At 33.5% G+C, this 26,277-nt stretch overlaps 1 long non-coding RNA gene across 2 annotated transcripts in view; it reads left to right on the top strand.

Annotated features, from left to right (window-relative positions):
* The window catches only part of LOC120612581 (uncharacterized), a 108,751-nt gene that overhangs the window by 17,510 nt on the left and 64,964 nt on the right, over window positions 1-26,277 (top strand). Inside the window, exons 2-3 of one of the 2 annotated variants that reach the window (XR_005655499.1) lie at window positions 21,156-21,322; window positions 22,988-23,040. This is a non-coding gene — a long non-coding RNA (uncharacterized LOC120612581). The remainder of the gene's footprint in view (window positions 1-21,155; window positions 21,323-22,987; window positions 23,041-26,277) is intronic. The other variant, XR_005655500.1, reaches the window with a different exon arrangement.

Below are 26,277 nucleotides of genomic sequence, written 5' to 3'. Positions count from 1 at the left end.
TCTGTTTTACTATGACTTGTAGGAGCTCTTAATATATCATGAAGATTAACTCTTTTTTATGTTATATATGTAGAATATATTTTTCTTTCTGTGTCATTTCATTATGACTATAAGTTCTGGTGATATACAGAACTTTTAAATTTTATTGCCAAATCTATCAGTTCTTTTATGGAATCTTGTTTGTATCATGGTTAGAAAAGCATTCCCTTATGTCAGGAATGTATAAAAATATTTTTCTACTATTATATGTTTTACATAAAATTTAAATTGTTAAAGCAGTTATAGTTTATTTTTCACTAGGAATTATCCTCTATTATTCATTCTCTGTTGAAGTGAAAATTTCCCTTTTCCATATAATTCCTCATATATGTAGGTGTCTTTTTCTTGACTACTAATTTGCTTTTGATCTATTTATAAAGTATTGCATCAATGTCACATTAAAAAAATACTTCAGTTTTCTTTTATTCTCTTCCTTTTCAAAATTTCCTGGCTATTCTAAAACATTTACTAATACAAATAAACTGTGGAATAAATTTGTTGTCCTTCCCACAAAAACCTCTGAGAATTTGTTTGAGGTTAGCATTTATTGAGATTAGCATTTATTAGCATAAAATGTTGAGTCATTTTATGTTTTTATGGAATCTTCTTATCTAAAAGAACAGTGTATATTTCTCTTATCTTTTATGTACTTTGAGAAAGATTTACAGTTTAGTTTATCGATCTCACTCATTTCTTATTTGATTTATTCCTATATGTTTCATAGTTTTTGCTGCCATTATGAATTTTAATCTCATTTTCAAAAAATAGTATATAAAATGATATTAATTTCAGCATATTGATATTGTGCGTAGCACTTTACTAAACTCTTCTATAACATCTGATAGTATTTTTTTTCTTTGTACAATTTACTTTTTCCGCTTAACTATTATATTCTTGGAAATAGTGAAAATTTGCCTCATCATTCAAAAATTTTCTTATTTATTTCAGTTGATATATTGCTTCAGTTATTACCTCCAATATAATGTCACATTATGGCATTCTAGTGGTATTAGTGGACATTCTTTTATCTTTCTTTTCTTTACATAAATTGGTTCTGGTGTTTTATACCAGAGTACACAGAGTTGCATTTTTTTTCTGGGTATGGTTTTATCATGATGAGTAAATTTCCTTCAAGGGTAAAATTACTAAATATTGAATATTATTAATGAGCAGTATTTTTCTGCCATCCATTCAGGGCATCCGTTTTCTGAAATAAACATGATAAAGGAAGATAGGAATTTCTCTATTCAGATGAACTCAGTTTCTGTTTGCCTCTCATTGTGGAAGACTTTTCTAAGATAACTTCTTATTCTGGTGTTTAAATGTATTTTTTAACCAACAGGGCCCCTAAATACAAAGCAAATATTTAATCTATTGTAACATGGTGCATATACAGATTAATATATTATGACCTTCCTTTACAAAACACAAAACAACATATGTTGTTATGAGCATTTTAAGAGGTTTTCAGGAGTAATTTCAAATATTAAACAGATTTTCACCTTAGGGACATAGTTCAGAACTTAATTCATTTGTAAAATGCAAATCCACTGCACCTTTACAAATAAAATGAGTCTTTGATTTTCTATTTTTGAGCTATTTTCCAATAACATCGAATAAGGAACAAGATAGATCACTGGCTTTTCCATTAACTTTATATGATTTGTTTTCCTTAGGTTTCATACAGTTTTCAATTAACCCTGGTAGTTTATGCTATTATATATTTCTTATATAAATATCTCTAAATTTAACATAATATAATTTTTGCCCTTATAATTTTTAATCCTATTGTTATCTGTCATTATATTCCTATTGTAATTAACAATGTTTATTTTTTTTATATATCTCCTTTATTTTCTTTAGCGGACTTACTAGAAGTTTGTCCATTTCATTGGTCATTTCAAAATTCCAGCTCGTAGTCTTATTAATCATGCTAACTTTTTTTTTTTAATGTGGCAAGAACACTTAACCTGAGATTTATTAACAAATTTTAAGTATACAATACATTCTTGTTAAATATAGGTACCGTGTTGTAAAGCAGATCTCTGGAGCTTATACATTTTATTTAACTGAAAATTTATACCTATGAACTAATTATTCCCCATTTCCTACTCCCCCCAGTGCTTGGTAACCATCATTCCAATCTTTGATTTTATGCATTTAGCTATTTTAGATAACTCATGTAAGTAGAATCATGCAATATTTAACTTTCTGTTTCTGACTTATTTCACTTAATGTTCTCAAGGTCCATCCATGTGGTCACATATTACAGAAATTTCCTTTTTTAAAATATTTTTTTAACTTTTCAGTTATAGTTAACATACAATATTATATTAGTTTCTGGTGTACAACATAGTGATTAGACATTTATATAACATACGAAGTGATCACTCAGATAAATCTAGCACCCGTCTTACACCATACATATTTATTACAATACTACCGACTATATTCCCCGTGCTATACTCTACATCCGCATGACTTTTCTAACTACCAGTTTGTACTTTTTTATCCCTTCCTCTTTTTCACACATCCCTCCAACCCCGCTTCCATCTGGCAACCCTCAAAATGTTCTCTGTATCTATGAGTTTCTGTTTTGTTTGTTCATTTATTTGGTTTTTCAGGTTCCACATATAAGTGAAGTCATATGGCATTTGTCTTTCTCTGACTTATTTCACTTGGCATAATACCCTCTGGGTCCATTTATGTTGTTACAGATGGCAAGATTTTATTCCTTTTTTAGCTGGGCAATATTCCATTACATATATGTACCACTTCATCTTTATCCATTCATTTATCAATAGATACTTATGTTGCTTCCATATCTTGGCTATTGTAAATAATGCTGCAATGAACATTTCAATACATTTGTCTTCAAATTGGTATTTTGGGTTTCTTTGTATAAATACACAGAGGTGTAATTGCTGGTTCCTTTTTTGTCTCCTGTTATAGCCTTTGTTTCAAAGTCTGTTTTGTCTGGTATAAGTTTATTCAGCTTTTGTTTTTTCATTTCCATTTTCATGAAATATCTTTCTTCATTTACTTTCAATCTGTGTGTCTTTCTACCTGAAGTGAATTTCTTGTAGGCAGTATATGTAAGGGTCTTGTTTTCCTATTAATTCAGCCACCCTATGTCTTTCGATTGGAACATTTAATCTGTTTACATTTCAAGTAATTGTCGATGGATATAGTTATTGCTGTTTTAGTATCTATATTTTTTATCTTTTTTCCTTTTTCTTCTTAAAGAAGTCCTTTTAACAGGTCTTGCAACACTGGTTTGGTGGTGATGAATTTAGCTTTTTCTTATCTCGAAGGCTCTTTATGTGTCCTTCGATTCTAAATGATAGCTTTGCTAGGTAGAGAAATTTTGTTTGCAAGTTCTTGCTTTTCATCACTTTGAATATTTTGTGCCAGTCCCTTCTGGCCTGCAAAATTTCAGTTGAGAAATCAACTGACAATCTTATGGGACCTTCTTAGGTAACTAACTGCTTTTCTCTTGCTGCTTTTAAGCTTCTCTCTTTGTCTTTAACCTTTGGCATTTTAATTATAATGTGTCTCAGCGTGGGCCTCTTTGGGCTTTTCTTGTTTGGGACTCTCTGGGCTTCCTAGGTTTGTATGTATATTTTCTTCACCAGCTAAGGGAAATTTTCTGTCATTATTTCATTAAATAGGTTTTTGCTCTCTCTCTTCTCCTTCTAGTACCCTATGATGCAAATGTTGGTATGCTTGATGCTGTTCCAGAAGCCCCTTAAATTATTCTCATTTTTTGGATCTTTTTTTTCTGTTTACTGTTCTGATTGGATATTTTCTGCTACCTCATTTTCCAAATCACTGATTTGATTCTCTGCTTTATTGAATCTACTGATGCTTCCCTCTAATATGTTCTTTCTTTCAATTATTGTATTACTCTTTTCTGCTGGTTCTTTTTTATGTTTTCTATCTCCATTTTTATGTTTCCCATATCTTTGTTGAAGTTGAAATCATTGAGTATCTTATAACCAGTGTTTTGAACTCTGCATCTAGTAGATTGCTTGTCTCCATTTTGTTTAGTCCTTTTTCTGAAGCTTTATTCTTTCATTTGAGACATATTTCTTTATCTCTTCATTTTGGCTGCCTCCCTTTGTTTGTTTTTATGTATTAAATAAAGCTGCTGTGTCTCCCAGTCTTAGTAGAGTGGCCTTATGTATTAGATGTCCTATGTAGCCCAGGAGCACAGTCTTCCTGGTCACCTGAGCCAGGTGCTCCAGGTGTGTCCCTTGTGTGGGTTGTGTGTGCCCTCCTGTTGTAGTTGAGTCTTGATTGCTATTGGCATATTGATGGGAGGGATTGACCCTCAGGCTGATTGTTATATAGACTGGTTAGCTATTGTGGAGGAGCTGTTGTGCAGTGGCTGACCTTACAGAGAAAGATTTGCTTCAGCAGGGCTCTGATACTTGCTGAGTCTGCCTTTAGTGTGTGTCATTTGTGGAGGTGGTTGGGTGGTGCTCTGGTGTGATCTGAAGTAACCTACCAGATGTGTTGGTTCTGGGGCCTCTTGAGAGGAGCTCTGGTGCTGGCTAAGCTCAGCTGATGCCTGTGTCATGCCTGAGGCTACTTAGTATGAGCTAAAAAGTGATCTGCAGATGGTTGCCACTTTGTGGGCTTGGAAGTGCCTGGGTGGGGGTTGGGGGACTAAGATGCAAACCAAGGCCAGCTGCCACTAGTGCCAGGCTTGGGGGGCTGTTCAGCAAGAGGTTCAGTGCATGCCAAAGTCCATGTGCTGCTTGTTTGGGATCTGTGAACTTTTGGGAAATTTTAGGAAAGTCTGCAGCATGAGCCAGGACAGACCATTTGTATCAAATTGCCACTGGAAGTGACCTGGGTGGGCCTACAAGTTGGGTGGGGTGAGATCTCAGGAAATCACCATGGTAAGGTGAACAGTGTTAGCCAGGCTGACTGAGTCTCAGCTATGGTGCCCACCTGCATCTGCATGCTAATTTGGGGGAGAGCTCAACAAAGGAACAATGGCTTCTGCCAGCACTTCTGTTTGGGAGAAAAATGCCTCTCAAGCCCTTGCCTCGAAGCTAGACAATGCTGTTCCTCCTCATATGTTTCTGGCACCTTTCAAGCTGCTGCCTCAGTGCTGGAGCTCAGAGCAAGTGAGTCTGCCAGCAAATAGATCCATGTGTGGGCGCTTTAAGAGGAAGCCTTTGACTCCAGTGGTCCTCTGTTTCACTCAGCCACAATCTCTGCAGGTTTTCACAGCCAGAAACCATGGGGACTTCTCTTGGCACTGGAACCCTGGTTGAAAGAGCCTGGGATGGGGCTGGAGCCCTGTACTCATCAGAGGAGACCTTTACAGCTGAGCTATCCTTTTCAATTTTTAAACACTACATGTGGCAATGGGACCAGCCAGTTCTGTGCCTTTGCCCTCTCTAGAAGTCTTGAGATGGTTTCCTCTGTATGTCCTTATGTTTTGCTAGACTTCAGGTGATTCTCAAAGATGGTTGTTCTGTAGTTTAGTTGTAATTTTAATGTGGTTGTGAGTGGAGGCAAGCACAGCATTTATCTACTCCGCCATCTGACCAGAACAGTATTATTTTTTTCTTTTTAGAGACTCAGTAATATTCCATTATATGTATATACCACATTTTGTTTATCCATTTATCTGTCCATGGACATTTAGGTTGTTTCTACATTGTAACTATTGTGAACAGTATTGCAATGAACATGGGAGTACTAGTATCTTTTTAATATCCTGGTTTCTTTAGGTATATATACAGGAGTTGCTAGATCATATGGTAGTTCATTTAAAAAAATTTTAAAGACCCTCTTGTAATTTTTCATAGTGGCTACACCATTTTGTATTTCCACCAACTGTGTACAAAGGTTCTAATTTCTCTACATCTTTACCAACATTTGTCTTTTCTCTTTTTAATAGCTATTCTGACATGTGTAAGGTAATATCTCATTGTGGTTTTGATTTGCGTTTCCTTGATGGTTAATGACAATGAGCATTTTTTTTCATATACCTGTTGGCCATTTGTGTATCTTCTTTGGAGAAATATCTATTCAAATTTTTAGGTCATTTTTAAATCGGGTTATTAGTTTTATTTATTTATTTATTTATTTATTTATTTGCTGTTATTGAGTTATAGGAGTTATTTATGTATTTTGGAGATTAACTCACTATTAGATATATGATTTGTAAATATCTTCTCCCAATCATTTGGTTCTTTCACTCTATTGATTGTTCCTTTTGCCATGCAAATGGTTGTAACTTTGATGTAATCAACATTCCAAATTCATTTTTTGCAGTATTTGAAAAAGCAATTCTACAATTTATATGGAACCACTAAAGACCATGATTAGCAAAATCAATCCCAAGAAAGAACAAAGCTGGAAGTATAATACTTCCTGATTTCAAAACATAGCTATAGTAATCAGGAGACTATGGTATGGCCTAAAGACAGACATACAGGCCAGTGGAACAGAATAGAGAGTCTAGAAATAAATCCAGTCATATATAGTCACTTGATCATTGAGAAGGGTGACAAGAACACACAAGGAGAAAAGGATAGTCTTTTCAACAAATAGTGTTGGGAAACATGGATATTTACATGTAAAAGAATAAAATTGGACCCTTAGCTTCTATGATATACGAAAGTCCACTCAAAATTTGTTAAATACTCAAACATAAAACCTGAACCTGTAAAACTCTTAAAATAAAATATAGGGAGAAAACTTCATGACATTGGTCTTAGCAATGACTTTATGAATTTGATATCAAAAGATAGATAACATAAATGAAATAAACAAGTGGGACTACATGTTAAGTTCTTTGAGGGTTTTTCTTTTAAAATCCACTTTAATAGCATCCACCTAAATTCATTTGATATATCTTATTGCTTTTTACTTACTTTCGTGAGTTAAAATGCATAATTTATCTTCTATACTTTATCTTTCTAATTAAAGGAATTAAGGTGTACATTTTTTTACTGCATACAACAATATTTCATCAGTACTAATTTGAAACAGACTACTTTTTAAAATTCGGTTTCTTTAAAAAAATAGAGGATTGATATTTTAAATTTCCTGTTTTATGTTAGTTTTTAAAATAATTTTTTGTTGCACTGAAATTAGGGACTGTTGATTTTATGGTTACTATTTGGAAATTTTATTGAGATTTTTTTGTGGCAAAAGACAACTGATTTTTATAAATACTCTGTAAATTTAAAAAGAATATTTAGGCTACAATATAAAATTCTAAGAATATTGAGAATGATATTCAATTTTTTTTTTATCATTTCTTTGTCTTCTTAGCCTGTTGAATTCTGAGATAAATAAGTTATTGCCTTCTAACATGAATCTTTTTGAAGAGAGGATGATAAATAATTTTTGTTTCTAATACTCTTGCTTTATATATCTTGCTGCTATATTAAAGGAATGTGTTTATAAATGCTCATAGTATGACAACTTTTCCCATTATGAAAGATTTAGATTTTTCCCATAATTTAAAATAAGACTTTTTTCTTGACTACTGTGCCATCTAATATAAAATTGCAATATTACAATATGTTTGTTTGCCTTTATCTGCTATATTTTTGCCTATCTGTTTACTTATTAGCTTATTTTTAGTTTGTCTGCTGTAAACTACATAAACCTGAATTTACTGAGAGTTTTTAAATCTTAATTTACACTTATTGTAATAACCTTTTTATCTTATGTATCTTAGTTGATTTTTCATTTCATGTTTTTAGGCTTTCTTATTCATTCTTTTCTTGTCTTTTATGAATTGTACTAAAATAAAACTTTTATTTATTGCATTTTCCCATTTATGATTTGAATGTTTTTGTGTCAAATTTGTATTTTCCTAATGTTACTCTTAATTTTTAGAAAACATGTTTATAGCTATAGATTTTGAGAAATATGATGCTCATCTACAACTCTTCTATTCTTTGTGTATAATCTTTTTTACTATTTCTGAAATTTTTAAAGATTTACTTCATGTTATAAGTGTTCTGAAATGTTACTATGTAATACTATGGTGGGATTGTCATTGTCACACTCTAATTTATAAAAAAGTTGGTTATTATGATTATTCTCACTTTTGTAGACTTCCCAGGATCTCAAAATTACATATATGAGTGTTAAAACTTTCGCTTATTATCCCACCATAACTGTGAAACAACAATTTCAGTCTGAACTTTTCTGTGTAAGAAGCTTTAGACAATGCAGTTTCTAGGGCAAAAAGAGCAGACTTGTGAAAATGAATACCTGGCTCTTGCCCTGAAAACCTGTCAGTTTATTTGGGGAGACAGACATATAACAGACCTATTCAAATTCAAATATATCAGTGATGAATAGAGATGAACTGGATTTCTAGTCAGGGAAGAAAATAAGGATGGAAAGAAGAGCATGAGGCAAAGAATAAGGGAAGGTATGAAAGTGACTGGCATGTTCATACACCGAATAATGATGGAATGAATCTAAAGCCAAAAAGGTCATGGGCCTCAGTGACAAGGGAGACAACTAGAAATAATAATGAATATGTGAATGAGAGGGCTGGGAGTATGAATTTTATGTGTGAAATTAAAATAATTGAAAGAGTTTGTTCAAAGGAATAATATGAAAAAGCTTAAGTTTAAGAATGTTACTCAGGTAGTAAGTGGAAGTTGAGATTAGGAAGTCTGAATAAGAGTCATGGTAGAGAAAATGGAAGCAGGGTATTTATTTAAAAACACTTCGGCACCCGTTTATCAAAACTCAAAAAAAATGGATGTAGTTATTATTAAAGATGGAATGGTCAGAGCTGTCGCTTAGATTTGCTGTGTAAGTGATTGGTAGGTGCTGAGTCATTAACTGAGTTTTAAAAGAGTGGAAAAGCAGGGGTTTTTTTGTGTGTGTAAAATTTGTTTTAGAAGCAGTAGAATTTAGCAATCAGTTAAATCATTATACTTTCCCTTACTGGCCCTAGAGTTGAATTCAAATTATGGTACATGTCTTTACTGTTTTTTGGACATTATGCACTTTCTTAATTATTCTGATTCTTAGTTTCGTTCATGACAAAATACATAGAGTAATTCCTCTCAAGAGGTTATTACGGAGATTAAAATATAATGTATATTAAATATATTGCTATTTCTATCACAATATAATAATTATTATTAATACTATTTTTGTCCATCATATACCTAAAATTTCTATTGGAGAGCTATATAGATGTTTAGTTTGGTAGGTGATTTAAAATGAGGCTTGCACTAAGAGGAAAGTTTAATACAGGAGAAATAATTTTGTATAGTAGATATCATGGAAGAGACTGTAGAAAGACTGTAACAGGAACAAAGATGTTCTGTGGATCAGAGAACAGATGAAAACTAATGTTAAACTAGCAAGATAAAAAATAGTGTATGATAAGAAGGAAAGTCAAAATAGTGCTGCCAGTTAAGCTAAAAGAGAAAGAACTGTCCAAGACAGATATCATAAAGAAATCAAAGCAGGTAAAAAGTGAAAAGTCTATTTGACAATCCAGAAATCAATTTCCTGTATTTTTAGTGGAGTGGTAAAGGAAAGAAAAATACAGTGCAGGATTCAAGACTCTAGGAGGCATAAGAGTGAAAAAAGTGGGTGTAAATTACACTTGAGGGTCTATGGCAGAAGAGGATAAAGAAGTGGAAGCTGAAGTACATTGATCATTTTGTTCAATTTCTGGGTAGAAAGGACTGGCCATATTTGAAGTCCAAGGTGAGGGTGTCAGTCAAGAGGAAAGCTAGAGATTCAAGGAGAGTAGTAAAGGTATAGTAAAACCACTGAGGAGAATGGGAAAGGCAGTCAGTAATGAAGTGTTGACTTAACTCATTCACATAATTGATAATGTAGTATGCTCAGAGAAAGGAAAAGGCTGTATCCAAATAAGAATTTGAATAAAGTCTCAATGCACATAACTGCAACTTGTATTTCTTCTAGTTCCTATTAGTGTGCCCTGTTGTAAGATGCATACATCATTTCTGGGGCCCTCACAAATATGACAAAAACTTTAGGATACTTTTTATTCCTTTTTAGCTTCTCTCATCCTGTCTATGCCTTATCCATCCTGTATCTGAATATCCGTGTTTCCAAAACATGTATATTTCACAAAAGAACATACTTCCATTTTTTGCTCCATAAAATATGTTATATTACAAATTCAACCTTTTGGGAAAAAATGAAGAGTCAGTAACTCCTGTAGGTCATAGGAATAGGTTAGAAAACAGTGGATATAACACAGTTTTCTGTCATTCAATACTGACAATTACTAAATAACAATTACTATCTTTGAGAAAGTTAGAGTTAGCAAATGCAGCATTTAAGAAAAAAACAAAATCACTGTTTTCTTTGGTTTGTTTAGTCAGTGACCAAATAGTTACCATATAGGATTAATTTTATTTTCGCAGTTCTCTTACCAAGTAGCATAAAAATTCCAGTAAAAGAAAACAGATATTCATTAAGTACATGGGATTTTGTAGAATCTTCTCCTTCACTTTATTCTAGGTAAACAAAATTATCTTACTGAATAGTATTTGAAACAATCTAAACTGTGGTTGTGATGTTAGATATTTTTATTATGATTTTATCCTGTCTGGTCCCTACATTTCTTAATGCTATTGGTAGAACTAATTTGGAGTGTATAAAATTGCATTTACCATTATTGAGCTATAATGTAAAAAGTTTTGATTCAGTAGTCATGTCATATTTGGTCAATAGCCAGCAATTGCCATTAGTGAAAAGTGAAGCACCTACAAGAAGTGCCAAGTCAGTAAAAGAAACAAATCAAAAGGAGATGAAGTGATCCATAATGAGCAGAGAAAAATCAATAAGGTGAAAAAAAGAGCCCACTTTTGAAGAATAGACCTGCTGATGTTTGAACTACATTTGTTCCATGTAAGTGGTCACTCTGAGCAGTAAAGCTTAGCACAAAAATACTTCTTGCTTGCTCTAATTCTCCCTGATGGTGAGCCTATTCTAAAAGTGTATACATTGATTTTACCTGGTAATACACTGAAAAATGCGTGTCTTATAAAAAAAAAATTGCGTTTAAAGAGGCTAACTTAATGTAAGGTCTGTACTATCTGTATAAAACTCTTTCTCTACAAATAGTAAGTTACATGCTTAATTGTCATTCTAGACTACATCACTCCTACTAACCTAATTCAGATCGAATAAAGAACAGTGTGTAAATTCTCAGCCAAGTGTGTAGGTTTGCTTTAGGGTTAACTCAATTCAATGTTCTGTCTTGAAGCATATAGAAAACTTCTCAGGAAAACATCAAAGAAGAATTCATAAATCCTTGAAGAGCCAAACTATTTTATGGATCCCAGGAGGATAAATGAGAACTCTGACAGAATGGAGAATGTGGCATCTCAAAGGTGTAGGTACAGTTGCTCTGCTACTCTATTCAGCTCCCGTTAAGGAAACTGCCTCAACTTCTGATTAACAATAGGTTTTTATAATAAATCATTGCTTTAACTGGAGAATACATAAATGCAGGGGAATTCATGATTTTAAGGGGATATTCAGTGTATCATTTCACTGCTCAAATACGCTATTGCTTTATATCTCCCAAGGATGAGACAAAGTCAGGAGGATATACAGTACTTCTAAAATGGAAGGGCAAAGGTCTTCTTTTCTACTCATGGAGCTTTGGGGGAGGGTCAGGAAAGATTGGGGTTTCACCTTGCTCTACTACCCTAATGATTTTATTAACCCAAATCTTTGGATTCCAGGTCAAGGACTATGTGGTAGCCAGCCTTAAGGATGGCCCTTAATGCCTCCCAGTATATCTATACCCGTGTTGTAAATTGTACTAGGGGTGGTCTATAAGATGAATCAAATACAGGGATGGTATATTACTTCTGAGTTTAAATTGTAAGAGATTTTAGCTCCCAACTCTCTCCCTCTCCCTCTTGCTGATATATGATATATGATATATGATGACTCTCTTTCCCCACCTCTTTCTCTTTCTCCCTTTCTTTCTTCTTTCTGTCTCTCCCTCCTCCTCCCTCTCCTTCCCCCAAATCACTTGATCTGGGGGAACCCTATGGAGCACTCCACATGGCGAGGAACTGAAACCTCCTACTAATAGCTATGTGAGCGAATCTGGAAACAGATTCCCTAGCCCCAGTCACAGAGATACAGATCAATCAACAGCTAGATTGCAACCTCATGAGAGACCCTGAGCCACATGGCTCGGAAACACACGGCTAAGCTACTTCTGAATTCCTGACCCTCAGAAACTGTGTGACATAGTAAATTTCTTGTCTTAAGCCACCAAATGTGGTTATTTCTTATGCAGCAATAGATTAATATTTGGGCTATTTTCATCTACTTGATTTTCATTTATAAAATGATTTTTTAAAAAAAATAAGTGATATCAAAAATTTATTTATTGTATGATTATTAATGATAGAGTAGAACCTCACCCTTTCAGTAACCATGATCCTTTGCCTCCAGGAGATTTAAAAGAAAAAAAGGTTCTATTCTGGTTTTCAGAATTTTAGTGATCTTTAGTTCATGGTATCTGGGATATATGACAGGCACTAAGGTTAGGGTCAATCACTATAAAAACTAAAGGTTTACATTATCTAATTATGCATATTTATTGTCCTTCTTTCTCCAAATGATTCTGGCTTCTTCACTAGTCTATATGAATAAGTTAAAGACAATAATAGTACTGGGTTTTTGGAGAGATAAAATAAGGAAATATATGTAAAGTACTTCAAACAGTGCCTGGAATTTTTTAATTACTACATACATGTCCTTGTATTATCTCCCTCTCATCATCCTGACAAATAAGAATATTATTAAGGAGATCTCAACCCGTCATTGTGATCCTCACTTCGAATCCAAAGTTTGTTGTTCCAGAATGTATTCTCCCATATTATTATCATGATCTTCTTGTTTCTTAAGATATTCAACCGAACGCCCCAGATTTGGGGTCCATTCCTTTGCCAGGATCAATTTTGCTATCTCATCAATAAGAATTATAAAATGCAGTCCAATTTCAGAGACGTTAGGACATCAAAACAATGTGAGCATAAGTTAGTGTCCAGTTAGGAAACAGAACTGTCAGGTAATTCAATAAAAGTAATTTAATAGAGAACTACTTAGAAAAAGAGAGCTAAAAAGGCAAATCGATGTAGGTTAGACAACTAGAGATTAGCCCCTGAAGGAAGCTGCTCTCAATTTCAGGGTAGAAGAATAAAGGGATGAAGTGGTGGTTGGCATTCGGCACATGAGCCAGAATGCCTGGCAGAAACTAGAATCACGGCGGGAGCTTGAACCATGGAGCCAGAGACTGGTTGGAACTAGAGCCATGGAATTGATGGCTGGCTGAGGAGGCCTTCTACAGCAGGGAGAGGCAAGAATCTTGCCTTTTCCCTTCTCCACCCCCAGTTGCTCACATATGCCTTCCATTAGTGGAAACTGAAAGGAAGCCAGCTGGCAAGAAGCCAAGGAAACAGAGTTCGTAAGGTTAGCAGAGCAAAGGATGGGTGGGAAATGGATCTGAGAGCAAACAGGAAAATAAGCAGCAAAATAACCATTTTAGAATTGATTAAATATGGTATTTCTCTATCACTATGTTCATAATGAATGGGATCATATAATGCATGCAATTTTAAAATGCAGTTTTTATATTCACAGTATCTCATGTGCATATGTCCTTGTTGCTCTATTTTTCTGGTTTTAGTTGCACTGGATACTGCATTGTTTAGATGATATTTATTAAATAGACTCACAAAAATATTTTCATTTCTATGTAGCTCTATGAACTTTTATTCATTTTTTTCTTTGCATAATACATATTTTTGTTGCCTTTCTCTTAAAAGTACAAGCTCCTCAGATGCTTTTATATTTCATGCATGTTTCTAGTAAAGATAATTTTTATTTAATCATTTTAAAATTTTACTATCAAACATTAGTATATATATTAGAATAGTAAAATAGACATTCAAATTATAATTTTTCTTGAGGAGATCATTTGTTATAGTGGAAAGCTCATGTTTGCATTTTAGAGTCACATGAATGTTTCATTGTATTCTATAATCCACATGCTGACTACTGATTAGTTATTTAGGTGAGTTATTTAAATTTTTAAAATTTATTTATCATGAAGTGTTATAAAAATATACCTAGCACGTAGCATACACTCATTCACATCTCTCCAGCATCAATCTTAAACAATTCCATGCAATTTCCTCTTTCTATTTTATATTCAACAAATGACATACTTCCAACTAATTTACTCCCAGTGAGTTCAGACCTCGTTCCCTGCTACTAAAATATAAGGATCTGCCTAGGAACAAACATCAGGAAAAACGTAGTCTACAAAAGAAATAATGTGATCTGTAGAAGTCGATTTGCTCAGCACAGCTAAATTGTCAATTTCTGCTTCATTTTATAGTAAGATAAAGTGATATAGTCCAACTACTGCTTTGTTTTAATTTTGATAATGCAGGGCTCCAGAACTGGGAAGGGGAAGTGATTATTTGTAAGAACTTTTTTAGTACATGCATATTAAACCAGTCACCCATTCTATCATCCGGTTATTCATTCATTCATTCATTCATTCATTCATTTAACAAAGATTGATCTAGTGCCTGCTAGTACCAGATACTACACTGGGTGATGGGGATACAGTAGAAACAGAGAGAGAGAAGGAGAGGGAGAGGAAGAGGGAGAGGGAGAGAGAGAGATAGAGAGAGATGGAAGGAGGGAGATGGGGAGGGAGAGAAGGAGAGGGAAAAAGAGAAAATAATGCACTCATAAGAATCACAGATTATAGGAATGGGGATAATATTATTAAATAATTATACGAAAGTATAGAAATGTAATTCTTAATTTTAAAAAAACTATGTTAAAGATATAACTAGAAATTGTAACAGGAATATCGGTGTAGTTTTTCAGTTGAGGAAAGGGTTTCTGGAAAGGAGACATTTAAGAGTAGACTTGAAAGATTATTAGAAGTAACAAAGGAGAGTGGAATGAGTTAGGCTGAAAGAGTTAGTGAATTTATTCATTTTTAAAGCAAGCTTCTATTTCACGATTTATACTCCTATTAACTTAGTGGATATTCCATCTAAAATGTTTAGTAAACCCTGTTCTTGGCAATTAGTAATCTTGGCTTTTACCATCAATTTTCTGTTTGAAGAGTAGGCTAGCTTCAGTATGATGATTTCATTATTGAACTCTTTATATCATTTTTGTGGAAATATCTGTTAAGAATAATATTAGATAATGTGGAACTTTTGTTGACTTTGTTCTTTATCCAGTGATTTGGACTCAATTTATATATATATCTGTACTATGATTAAAAGTGACCAAAACTCAAAATTGTTTAATGAAAAAAGGAATTTATTGACCCATGTAAATCAAAAGTCTATTTTTAGACATTCTTGATTGACTGGATTTAGGCAATTTAAAATATTACCAGGGTACTCTAAATTTATTTCACACTTTACAATACCTGAGAAGAGAGCTATTTGGAATCAATGCAAACACCTCATTGTTGGTTTTTATACAGCACTCATATTTTAATTCTTTTTTAAAAATTCAAGTTTGGTAGGAAAAATTTCGACTTGCTGCCACTTTTGCTTGACTTAGAAACCAGTTCTTTATAGAAAGAATAGAAAGATACATATTCTCTTATATGTAATTGACAGGAATGCATTTTCTTAAATTTTGAGCCAACCGAATCGATTATGTAATTAATGTCAGAAAGAATAACTTCATATCAGCTATTTTAAAACTAAAGATATATTTTTGCTTTCAGTATGTCTTCCAACAATTTCCTGCTTTGTATTCAGCGATTGACATGTATATTGGAATATGTACTATGATCTTTTATTATTAAATACCTGTGGGTAGTTTACTGGAGAATACATACATACGCACACAAAAACACTCTTAAAATAAGGAAGTATGATTAAAATGGGCTGCACATTTTGCTAGACTAATATTCTTGTTGCTATTATTTTTGCTACAGACGTTTAAAGCTTTCACTATCTGTGCATTCATTTGGTTTGATGATATGATTTTCCAGTAGCCCTGTGGTGTCCATATGAGCAATAAATGTGCTTCTTTGAGAAACTAGTCTATCTCTTATTGTGGAAGCTATGGCTCAAGTAACTGGCTGTGTTCCCTCTTGCTTTACTGTTGTAGACAGCACATTGACAAATTAGAGGCTTGACGTTAGCTATTGTACTTCAGGGCAAGCATTTTTGTATAACTTTTGAATTTATTCTATTATTTCTACACTTATTTTCGTTTGCCACAGTTCTTCAGTTATTTTTGATACACTTTTATTATACAGTGTATTTTTATGTTTCCCTAAATAATTTCCAAAAGCACTGAGTGTACAGATATAAATGAACAAATAAATAATAGTAGTGACTAGGGCAGCATATAAATCTTTTTATTTGTTTTGTACATTTTTCACATGGTTCACAGTATTAAAATGCTTTCAGAAATTTTTTTAATACATACTTTTGCAGTTTTTTGTTATAATTATTAAAGTTTAAAAGCTACTAATGTATCCTTAATAAAATAGTAAGAGAAAAAGTGCCAACATTGAAAAATGAATTGAAAGTATTTTAACCTGAACGGTAATGCAGGGAAGTTCTCTCCTCCCCTTAGGTTTAAAAACATATTTTAGGCGTCACTGCTTTTGGTAGATGTACTGTTTCTCAGTCACTTGTTCTGAAAATCTAACAAAATTGAATATACTACTGAGAACGCATCTACCCTGTCTTCTGCTATAGACATAATTATGAGTTTCTGCCTTGGGATTTATGCTGCGACTGATGTTTGTGTGTGTGTGTGTGTGTGTGTGTGTGTGAATTCATAAGCTTGTCTTTTAGTAAAATTGCAGTCATTTATATAGTCCCTGTTTGATTTCTTTTAGTTTTAAACTTGCATTTGTAAAAAGTTAACAATAGATATTGCTTCTTTTGTTACTGTTTGGTATAAATGAGTAGCTGAATATTATCTTATTGTATTGTGATAGGATGTAGTGATGAATGGAAAAAGGTTAAAAAGGGGAATTGATTTTTTTTTAATTTCTTCAATAGAACTCCCCAATCTATAATGCCATCTATAGAATAATCATTTGAATGTACATTTAGTGGGTAAAATGAAGATGAAGAAAGCTCAAGCCTTGGGCATAGCATATCTAATAAGCAAATCCTAGAGATCTACTGTAAACCATTTCTTCCCAGCCAAACATTGTTTATGCTGAGATGGAAATATTGAGGATTAACCAAGAAAAGAATTCTGTTCAGATTACACTAAACTCTAGCAGCAACAGATTAGGTAAAATTTTTAAAACACCATTATATATACACATTTTTAATTTCAACAAAAGCTGCTTTCCTCTTTAGGTAGCCCCTATAACCCAAGAATATGCTATGTCCTTAGACAAACCGAAGAGGCTTCCCTCGTCACACATTTCATCCCAGCCTAGGCCTAGGATTAACTCTATGCCTGCTACGTGGTAAGTGATCAGTAAATACTTGTAGAATATTTGATGACATTGTAAAGAAAAAAGAAAGGCCTTACACAGTGGACCTGTGACTTAGAAACAGCTATCAGGGAATAAAAATGAAGTGAATGCCCAGGTTTCCAAAGAGCAAGTTTGCTGAAATAAAAGGAAATGCCAATCTGGTAGCATCTAGTAAGAAAATTGATATACTCTCCTATCTTTCACATTATGGGTGATTTAATACTTGCTAGAAGGTGTGCTCATTGCTCTGCTCAGCTTCTGCTAGGCTGATCCTTACAGAAGGAAAAGAAAATGTGAGCATCATTTCACAAGTTTACAGTGAACTGCTAAACTGTAAAGACTTCACTCTTGAAGTGAATCTGACAGAGAAAGACAAATACCATATGATCTCACTTATATGTGGAATCTAAAGAACAAAATAAAAGAAATAGAAACAGACTCAGATGCAATGAACAAACTGATGGTTGCCAGATGAGAGAGGGGTTAGGGGTAGGGTCAAAAAGCTGAAAGGATTAAGAAGTACAAATTGGTAGTTATAAAATAGTCATGGAGATGTAAAGTAAAGCCTAGAGATTCTAGTCAATAATATAGTAATAACTATGTATAGTTCCAGGTGGGTACTAGACTACTCAGATGGATCACTTCATAAATTATATAAATGTCTAAACACTGTGCTGTACACCTGAAACTAATTTAAAATAATAGTGAATGAAAACTCTAATTGAAAAACCAAAAAGGAGATGGGGGAGTGAATTCCAGATATAAAATAAGTCATGGGGATGTGGTGTACAGTATGAGGAATAAAGTCAATAATATTATGATGGCATTGTATGGTGTCAGATAGTTGCTGGACTTATCATGGTGGTCACTTCTTTAGGTATATAAATGTTGAATAACTATGGTGTACACATGAAACTAATACAATATTGTTTGCTATATTTTAATAACATTCTTTTTTTAAAAAAAGACTTCACATAATACACAAAGAGAAAAACGTATGATAATTTTTCAAAGGGCTGTTATCACAGCCTGAGGGACAAAATCTCCAAGAAGCCAGCAAGGACGCAGGGAAAAGTAGAACTGACACTTCAGACTGAAGACTCTAGTGGGCTTGAGAGTGAATATTTGAAAGAGTAGTTATTAGGAGCTATTTTCTTTCTACCTTTGGAGAAACTCAGTGTTATTGTATAAAATAGTCCCTAAAGTAAAATAAAGTTGTTAGAAGTATGCATTCAGGGATATGGAATCAAATCAAAGAATATAAAGACATGCTTCTAGATTATACTAACTCCCTTTCAGAGTGTTTGGGCATTAATCCTTTTAATTTTTTCATGTCTCTGCATTATTACTTTATCCGTCAGGATTTGATCTGAGAAGTAGAATCACTATAAGTGATATAGAATAAATCTTTAGATTTATTTAGATTTATTCTAGAGACTTTCACCTCACACAGTTCTGAGAGCCGGTGCAGAAATCTATATAAGCTTGTTGCTGTGTATTTTGTGCAAGGCCTCAAGTCTCAAAAGGTCAGCTAGGTCAATAGCCTGGAAAGAAAGCTGGATGTGTAGTAGGGAAAAACAGAGAAAAATTGGAACCTGTGAGGACAAACTGCAATCCGTGAGGCCAAATGGAGACTCATATCTGTCTTTTACTGCTACCAAATCCATGAAGCCCATAACCTGTAGGAGAAGCTAGTGCCATTCACCGTAGAATTGAATACAAAACTTAAAGTTCAAAGTTCAGCCTGAAGTTCTTCCATGGTATCATTTTTATCAGCCTCCTCCCACCCTCTCCCCACACACTCTTCAAATCTTTATAAAGCATTAAAAAATTATCCATGTGATTTTTTTAAAAAAGCTACTAAGTCATCATCTGAAATTGAATCACAGTTATGTTCAAGAAGCAGAACCCTTTCTGAGGGTACTTTTAGAATATATTTTTAGGATCTGTGTGCAGATCCTATTCTCATCCCTGCTGCTTGAGAATCAATGTTGTATTTTGTGGCTTTCTCTCAAAGGCCAGGTCTACCAAATTAATCTCGATCACATAAAGACCATCCATTCATAGTCATCCAGATGACCTGTGTTGTAATAGTATACTGTTCAGGAATTTAATGCCAGCTAACACAATGACTGGCTGAGCAATGTAGCTTTGATGTGCCCACTAGTAATGCTATTTTTATTCCTCTAGAGAGGAATGGCGTCTGAGTCTTTAAAAATAACCAGTTGAGAATGAATTAGCCATATGGCCGATTACAATGATACTTTCTATTTTAGTTCAGTTTTGGTTAAGTTAGAATATGATACTGTCAGTACTCTGTCATGTAATAATAGAACGAAGGTTAGACATTTCAGTGTTAGCATTCACATTTGTATATAAATCTTTAAATCCTAAAGATAATATGAAGGACCAATCATTATACAAATTTTTGAAAATTTTCATGTTTACATGATACTTTACTGTAGTACTTAAAATGTTTCATATTTATTTGATGGCTTGCTATAATATTTAAAATAATTGGAAGTTTAGTGGGAAATTGAGAGGAAAAAATGAACATACAAATTGTTCTTTAAGAAAGGAATTTATAAGACACAGGTTACCTAATAAAGGTGAAACTGGAATCAAGCAATCCATATACTTACATGTTCACATTTTTAATTCAGTTCACATTAACAAGGACATTGAAAGAAGAGATTCTTTGATCTCACAAAAGAGATGATTCTCACTATCTTTCTCCCTCAGAACCAATGTTATCTTTTACTATTGTATTTTCTTTGGTAATGTCTTCCCATAATATAAAAAATGTAGAAATTAGAAAAGAAGTAGAAATTCAAAGGAATATGAGGTCTATATGTATTGCTGCAATGATTTTTAATTTGTCCAAATGTTTTTCTATAAAGTTTACAAAACTTTTTCTCAAACATGAATGCCAGAACAAAGTGTATCAACTTACTACTGTAAGTTTTAGGTAGAAAAAGATTACATTTTTTCATTTTTATTTATTTTTAAGTTTATTGGGGTAACATTAGTTAATACAATTATATAATTTTAAGGTGCACATTGTAATTTGACATCTGTATCTTTATTGTGTGTTTACCACCCAAAGTCCAGGTTCCTTCAGCTACCATATATTTGATCCCCAAGATGATAATATTAATTTTAAAATTTGTATTGAAAAGTTGCCTTTTGAAAGACATGGCATTATGACCAACTCTTGAATTATAAATGCTATATTATTTTCGTGAGTATCATAATAAAAATATTATGTCTATTAGGTCTATCACATAATATCAGATATTGATGTTGAATTACTATATAATTTCATTCTTAGACACAACATAATTTAATTTTTTAGCTAGTATTTTTATGTAAACAGAAAAAAATTATGAGGTTTTAAGAAATATTTGAAGAGATTTAAGTTACAATTAGAAATTTTTCTTAACTTGGGACTACAGATAATCAAGTTTATCAATTGTTTGACATTGGAAATTTACATGAGAAGCCTCCCTAAAGCCCTAATTTGTTTAGACAATCAACTATTTAGTCTAGAAGTCAGTCAGTCAGTCAGTCAACCAATTAATTCACATTTACTTGCTACAAGGTGGAACATTTTGGAACCTAAAGGAGATGCAGACTTTCTCAGCACCACAACCACATGATTCAGCCCTCCATCTAGGTTGATTTATGGGGAAGACATGGAGAGACAAAGGACCAGTGGGAAGTTTTCATCTGAGAATAAAAGGCCGATCTACAGTTTGCTTGATTCAAGTAAGTATAGTCAAGTACTGCTCTTGTCAGTATAACCATGCCATCTTGGGGACTGTATGATTTTAGTTAAGGCAGTAGGCTACAGTATACACAACACTAGATCCAAATCTTGGTTCAGATGCCAATTTTAAGACTTTTATCCAATTTAGTTTTTGGTCCATGGCCTGTTTAATTAGAATGCTTGCCTAAATAATTCCTATGTCTTATAATTCTAGAATTCTATAATCTTTTTCTTCATCTTTATCAATATATAGAATAGTGACTCTCAACAATTTCCCACAGCTCTCTGCTATGCTGTGAGCTCTTTTCAGTGAACTACCTCTAGTTAATCATTGTGTAAACATTTTATTTTGTTACAATCAAGTTTACAGTTTTAGTGATGTCCATCAGAGATCATTACATTAGGGGATTGTGATATTGAATTGGGAACAATTGACTACAAATAAAAAGTTAGAAGCACAGGATAATATTAATCTAGTGCTAAAGAAAATAATTTTCTTAAGAGGGTATTAGGCTAGTCATATTACAATAGTAAACAATTATTGAAACAGCATCGCATTGCTAAGTGTGAAAATGTGGTGAGTGGAATAATTGAATGGTTTTCTGGATACTATGAAAACTTGTACTTTAGTAGTGGTTGCATTTAATTATAATTGCCCTTTAAAAAGTGTCATATTTGGTCTTTTAAATTTTTTCCAGTGTGCTACCAAATAATTCTGGCATTTATAGGAATTTTACAAATATAAGAAATTTGATTTACTTTAGAAGGTTGAATAATCAGGCTAATCTACAGTAAATGCAGTTTAAGTTAGATGAAACCCTCTGAATTAAGTCTTGAAATGAAAAAAATCATATCTAGAGAGAGACCATTTAAAGTCCCTATGACTTAGTGCAGCATGTTTTTCTGAATATACTATAAATAAGGAAATTTGTAAAAAGCAAAGCTTACACCTAATGTTCTGTATTTTCTTTGGTATTTTACTTTGAGGAATGTACACTCAAAATTGATATGCTGAATAAATATTCCTCTTGCTCTCATATTCAGACTTTGAGGTTGTTTTCTTAATGAGTAAATATTTCCCTAATTTATGAAATTCTTAAACTGGAAGGTATTAATCTGATTAAAAAAAAAACTTGTAAGATTAATATAATAAGTATGAAGAAATACCTTAGCTCAGAAATGGAAAAATGAAAAGCATGGATCAAATTGTATAGCACCTTTTTGACAGTTTGACATGAGGCCGGAAGCAAGAGTTTACACTAAATGTTTTTAAAATGCAACCTTTAGTGTTATTTGATATTTTCCCCCCAAGCAAATTAAGATGTGAAATTTAATAATCCCTTCTGACAATTTTATAAAAATGGGCTGCCATGGTTAATTGATGATGGGCCTCTTCATCTGCCACCTCCAGGCATTTGCTGTAAGTTATTGATATGGAGTTCACAGCCTCTATTCATCAGATCTTCGGCTGCATCTGTGTCATTAACCTTTGGGCTGCTCTGAGAGTGGCATTGCCCCAACTAACTGGCTGTCATGTCAGCTTGGCAGCTGGGCTTCGCATGTTCTATTTCACTTTCACTTTGTCTCCCAAGATCATCTGAACAGATAGGGACGAAGAGATGTAGCCAATTACCTTGTATTTTCTTATTGTCCAACTTTTCTAGATTGTCCAACTTTTCTCCTGAGATAGTGCCTGGAGGAAATACAATTCTAAAAGGTAATGAGTACATCATGCACTAGAGATATAATAGTGAAATGTCTTTGAGCTATAGCAACCTACATTGTAATTTCAGCTTTAACTCCATGTGACTTTTTGCAAGATGTTTAACTTTTCTGGGACTCATTGGTAAAGTAAATTATTTTGAGGCAGAGACTGTCAATTTACCTCCAGAAGTTTTCTCCCTGTATTTCTTTTATAGACAGGCTCTACCTGTCTAGGGGCAGATCTATCTTTTGAAAATGTTAAGGAAAAAAGGATATAAAATAAATAAATGAATGATTTACTAACTTCCTCTCTCCCAAGGCCTTTAAAGGAGCCCATGTAAGTGAGGAGTTCTAAAGTTTATGACACATTAACTTCACAGTAAATCCCAGTAATTCTACTTCAATCAACTCCCCACATACACACATATATTGTAGTAGGATTACTGCACTCCCAGCTACATTTTTTTAGTCTGCCTCTTACTAAATGTGACCATCTAACCCAGTTATGACTAACAGGAAAATACAAATGATAAACGCAATTTTCAGATCGTAGCCTTAAAAAGCCCATTTGTCCTCCACTTCCTTTTTCCTTTTTCCAATGGATGAGAAATGCCAATAGCTGGACTTAGGAAATGGCACCATTCTGGACTCAGAGATGGAAGCTCTACCTTGAGTCTGGCAGAACCCTCAGGATCACCCATTCTGGATAACCTGAAATGTCTGAGTGTTCCTTAAGAAAGAAAGAAACCTAGTTTTTTAAAGTCAATGTATATTGCTAAAGTAGCTTAGCCTATATCCTAACAAATATGAACACCTACATTCTAGTATTTTTATGAGGGTTAAATGATATAGTGCTTGTAAAATACTTGCGTGTGATACTCTGCAAATAATAACTCTCTTAAAGACTGAATTTTTGAATTATCTAATTTTGAGCAAAGAAGTATCTTAAGATTAACAGAGAGATTAAACTTTAGTGTTAATGGTTTAAAGATGTATTATTATATCTTTATCTTAATTATAAATGTTTCACTCTGTTTAGAACTTAGAGGACAAATGTAATGACCGATATTATCCCATATATCTTCATATTTATTATCCTTAATGGATATTTGGATGAGCTTATAATGTATATAAAGTTTATAAGGCATATAGTAGGTAGTCGGCACATACTGAAATACACTATTTCTCCCCTTTTATAACATTCTACATTAGATATAAAATATAATGGCTTTTCAGCTCACAAATATTCACCTACTTGCCTTTCCATTCTTTTGAGGAACTGCACCTTCTCCCCACATTCTAACTATGTCCACTGAAGGGAGCTATTAGTATCTTGCCTCTTTATTCACAGTTCTTAAATGGGCTTGGGAATTTTCCCCTGGGATTTGTAAATTATCGATGAGAGTCTTTTCCTTCTGGTTTCAGTGTTTTGGAAATGTAAAAATTGAAGGTTTCTGTATCTCTGTCGTTGCACAGAAAGCATTGTGGTAAATATAATAATATTTAGTTCTAAATGTGTAAGGCAGGCTTCATTTTGGCTTTCTTGTGATTTGTGTCCATGAATCAAAATATTTATTCCCAATTAAGGTGAACTAAGGTGGGTTTCTTTCACCTGCTGTTAAAATAATCCGTGAATAAGGAGAACACTCTTTGCTACAAAGCCATATGTCTCCTAGGCGCTTTTGTTGGAACAAAGATCAATATATCTGAATTCTCTACCAGATCATATTGGCCATTATTTTGCCTGATTGTAAGATAGTTGATCTCTACAACATATTCCTGCCCTCAAGGTGTTTGCCATTGGGTTGAGGAGAAATGATATGAACAAATAATAGATATTTAAATAACAATACAAACTTTAAGTAATTGAGAAAAGCAATAAAAAAAATATAACAAGAAGGAGCAGTGGTATCACAATTTCCTGTGGAGCTTGAGGTCCAGGGCAATAAGAAAAGCAAGAAATATCATAAATAATTAAGGGAAGTGTTGTTTAAAATCTCCATGAAATAGTGCCCGTGGACATGCCTTCCCTTTCTGTCCAGGTTGAATAAAGTAAAGAGAACCAAGCCTCCTCAGACAAATAATATCAGCAAATATATGAACCCTGCAAAGGCTATTCTCCCCTTCCCATTTCACCCTAACAGCATAACCCCTCCCTCCCTGAATATCCTGCCTTCCATAGCTCTCTGTAGAAACTACTCCCAGACACGGCTACGCAGTTCCAGACACTGGCTCAGCAGGATAAAGCAGTAGGTTCATTCCCAGAAGCAGGAAGATCTGGTTTACTGGATTAACAGCTGCATAGTGTTCAGTGAAATATAATTAAGCCTCATATTTTCTTTAAATCCTTGATTGCGGTTTTTGTTTATCACTCCAGACCTTACTGGGGATACTGGGGAGATTCTTCTGAACCACAGTATAGTTGTTTGGGAGAAATAACTCTTTGCATACCTTCTGAAAGCCCTCCCACAAGTTCTGGACTCTGTTTCCTCTTTGTCACAGAGTTACCCTCATGGGCTACATCCATGACACCCACTTCTTTTATTTTTTTATACTGAACCACAACGTTCTTACCTATTTGACTGAGAGTATTTATCACTAGAGTCATGCAATTCATTTCCTAATCCAAAGTATTAAGCCATCTTGAATTCTAACAATGGTTTGCACTAGGAAGAATCTGGCACTTCCTTTAGTAGATACTATGTACACTGCTTGCTATACAGGCTGGGCACACATTACTTGGTTAAAGAGGCAGAGTTATATGTTGACGGAAAAGCAGAGACCTTGGAGTAGAAACTGTATACTCAGACTGACATAGTTTTAAACTTGTATCTACCATTTTCTAACTGTATCACCCTGGCTAAATTACTTGCTTTCTCTAATCTCTTTCAGTTTCACCAATTCTAAGGGTAAGACTAGCAAACACGCCTTATAAAGTTGAAAATTTGAGAATTATACATAAAACCTTTTAACAAGTGTATAGTAAGCACTCAATAAATGGTAACTGTTAGTTATAATTGAGATGCCATTGACTATGATTAACTAAGATCTAATGCTGCTTTTCGTACTGTAGAAAATATTCAGTAAATTAAAGTAACAATTTCTGGGGCTTAGTTTGAAAATTTATTGTTCCTCTTATAGGGTAGAAAAACTTTTCCTTCTTCTCTTCTAGGTTCTTTGGCTGGCCTAATAATTAAATTGACATAAGACAGATTAACAAAAAGAAAAAAGTTAATTTTGTATGTACAGG

This window comes from Pteropus medius, unplaced genomic scaffold (genome assembly GCF_902729225.1).
Source record: "Pteropus medius unplaced genomic scaffold, Ma_sr-lr_union100, whole genome shotgun sequence".
Taxonomy (NCBI): Eukaryota; Metazoa; Chordata; class Mammalia; order Chiroptera; family Pteropodidae; genus Pteropus; species Pteropus medius.
This window is presented reverse-complemented; position numbering and strand designations above follow the sequence as displayed.